This window comes from Lemur catta, chromosome 13, assembly GCF_020740605.2.
Source record: "Lemur catta isolate mLemCat1 chromosome 13, mLemCat1.pri, whole genome shotgun sequence".
NCBI classification, from domain to species: Eukaryota; Metazoa; Chordata; class Mammalia; order Primates; family Lemuridae; genus Lemur; species Lemur catta.
In genome coordinates, this window is record NC_059140.1 from 37,568,078 (window position 1) to 37,571,499 (window position 3,422).

General features: G+C 41.4%; 1 pseudogene; it reads left to right on the forward strand.

Moving 5' to 3' along the window:
- Positions 1 to 521: 521 nt before the first annotated feature.
- On the forward strand, positions 522 to 639 carry LOC123649521 (annotated as a pseudogene).
- The last annotated feature ends 2,783 nt before the right edge of the window (positions 640 to 3,422 follow it).

Below are 3,422 nucleotides of genomic sequence, written 5' to 3' on the forward strand. Positions count from 1 at the left end.
AGGTGAGGTGCAGTGCCAGGGTCACCTTGCACCTCCTCGGTCCCCAGGGCAGTTGACATTGAGATTACTATGAATCCAATGCGTAAGCAACAACCTCATGTAAAATCTTTAGGCTGTCCTAATGTGGGGGTCAGTGAGAGAATGTATAAAGAGGGGTGGGATGTTTCAGTGAAAATAAGGAGAAATGGGAAATAAAATCTTGTTGTCAAATACATCCATGCAGAATCTGAGACATGGGCAGAGAAAAGAACTTCAGGCTCGAAATGTCTCTCAGTTCTCTCTCAATCACCCTCTCTTCATATTTGTCTTTCTTCCTCCCTCCCTCCTTTCTTCCCTCCTCTTCTTCCTTTCTGTTGTTCTTAAACCCAATTGTTTCTTCATAGAATAATAGGGATGTCCATGAACCCTGGAATACATACACAATTAAACAGACATGTTCACTCATGCACACATGAGCATGTGCATGCACACACATATACAGTCCCCCATACCACACACCAAGATCAAGATGTATTGCTGCAGTCTACGGCCATACCACCCTGAACGTGCCCGATCTCGTCTGATCTCGGAAGCTAAGCAGGGTCGGGCCTGGTTAGTACTTGGATGGGAGACCACCTGGGAATACTGTAGGCTTAAAAAAAAAAAAAGATGTATTGTTGCAGATCGGGCTCTCTTAGAAGCCAACCCTGAGACAGAATTGGACATGCAGGAGATTTGGCAGGAAGCATCCTTGTGACCAACCAGTGGAAAGGAAGGGAAAGGAAGTAAGACCGGGCAAAAGAAGAAGTCAAGCTGGGATGCAGGCCCATCAACACCTCCTCTAGAACTAAACAACACATCAGAGTTGCCCCAAAATAGCCAGGCCTTTATATCCCTCCCTCCACTAGTCACCAGATGTGTGCCATCCCAGGAAGGACACGACCTTGACTGAGACAGTTCTTTGCAGCTGAGGATCGTGAAGTGTGAGCATGGAAGAGATGTATACTTCTTCTACTCATATTTCATTGGCCAAAGAAAGCCACATGGTGGAGCCCACCTTCACTGGGACTGTAAATATAATTGTCTCCTAGAAAGGGGAGGAGAAGCAGATTTTGGTAACCAGTAACACAATTTCCAACAGCTACACTGATCTCCAGGAACATTCTAGGCAGACTAAAAACAATTCTGCAAGTCACCATTTAAGTTCATAAACTACAGAAATGGTGTATGTTGTAACTGCAAAAAGAGAGGTAGGAGATTTGTGTGAGGCCCTTAAGTACAGCACCTATTAGAACTTCAGCTGGACACAGTAGGTCCTCAATATATCTTTATGAAATTGAATTGAATTTAGGTTTTCATGTGGGTTTCCCTTGAATTTAGTTCACTGTAAAGCTAACCAAGGTAGCACATCCACTAAAATATATGATACAAGGATGATGCTTTTAAGGTTTTTTTTTTTTAGTGTTAAAACTTTTATGGTTATAAAAGTAATTTTTAGAAGTTTGAGGAAATCAGAAAGGCAGAAATGAAAAATCATAAATAGTAAAAAAGTATAAATAAGTAAGAAAAACATATAAATAAGTATGAATAAGAAAAAAAATGTACCTTAGCTCAGCTGCCATAACAAAATGCCATAGGCTGGATGGCTTAAACAACTGGAATTTATTTTCTCACAGTTCTAGAGGCTGAAAGTCTGAGGTCAGATTGCTAGTGTGGTCAGTTTCTGGTGAGGGCTCTCTTCTTGGCTTACAGTTTCTGGTGAGGGCTCTCTTCTTGGCTTACAGACAGCTGTGTTTGCCCTGTGTCCTCACATGAAAAGGTGTGAGAAAAAGAGCTCTGGTCTCTTTCTTCTTTCTTAAAAGCCCACAGTCCTATCAGATAAGGGCCCCACCTTTCTGACCTCATGGATTACTTCCTAAAGACTCTATCTTCAGATACAGTCACATTGGGGGTTAGGGCTTCAACATATGAATTTGGGAGGGGGGAAACACGATTTGAGTCCCTACCAAAAAGTATACAGGAAATAAAAATAAATCATATCCCCAAAAGTTATATCAGGAGAGTCTAGGCTATGCTATGGTAACACATCTTAGTCACTTATCATAATAAAGGTTTATTTTTCATTCAGGCTATTTGCCTGTCAAGAGTCAGCTGGGGGCTCTGCTCCATGTCACTCTACTCTAGAACCCACACTGATGGAGCAGGAGCCATCTCAGATAGTATCAGTCACCATGGCAGAGGGAAAGAGAGCTCTCAACAATCTCAAATAGGCAATGAACTGCTCCAGCCAAAAAGAATGATGGTTTAAAGAAATTAATATACATTCTTAAATGGTGGGATGGAAATAGATACGGAAAGAAACAGAGACACAGCACTAAAGAGGGGGGAAATGGCCAGTCAGTGATTGTTTGCTGAGACCCACAGTGTGCTCATCACTGTGCCATGCATGAATAATACCAGATTCCCATGCTCAAGGACCTTCAGTTTAGTTAGGGAGAGATTTTTCAAAAATATAGAGACCAATAGAGGTGTATATGCTTCTGTGTGTGGCTAAATTAGTGTGTACGCTCTCTCTACTCCTACAGGAATTAACTCACTGTATAAATGAGTGGTTTACTAATATATTTGCCTTCCTGGATTTAGATTGTAACCTTCACCAGGACAAGGCTGGACCTGTCTTTCAACTTTTTAGCTTTAGCATTTAGCATAGCGCTTTGTCCATTGCAAATGGTAAATAGTGTTTGTAGAATACACGAGGTACAAAATTGATAGATATAAATCTTAAGTGACAAAGGATTTGAAAAGCAAGGGGTTTACGAGGAGGCCAGAGCAGACAGGAAAAATATTATAAAGTAGATGAAACTTGAGACTTGGTCATAATGAATGGTATGAGAGGGAAAAGAAAGAAAAACCACAGATCAAAGAGTTGAGGATGGTAATCTGGGGAAATAAAGCCATACCTTAAATAACACTTGTAGCAAATGATTCAGCTGCTAAAACAATGTCTGGGAGCACTGAGTGTGTAACAGAGGTGTTGAGCCCTATTTCCAGGAAAAGCAATTTGGCAAGTCTCCAGACAGCGGCTAAGGACCCTATGGCCAGGTGCAGAATGCCTTTAAGAGAGAGGTGCCCTCGGATAGAATGCGATTATTTGTAGAGCTCCAATACATAGGATGATGAAAACATTACCTTTATTAAGGGACCTGGCTTTGGGTTCCAATGGAAGAGCATCACCTTCAAACTTCTGCTCACACCTAAAAATAAGTGCAGAAAGAAAATGAATGTGCTCTGATTGGCAACTTAAAGCAAAAGCAAATCAGTATCTCAGAGCTGGGTTCCCTATTCCACTGCTTTGGCAAATTCCACAGTCTCTCTGCCTTGGTAGTTCCTGTTAAAATATTCCCGAAGGCGATATTACCTCCATTTGTTCTCTAACATTCAAC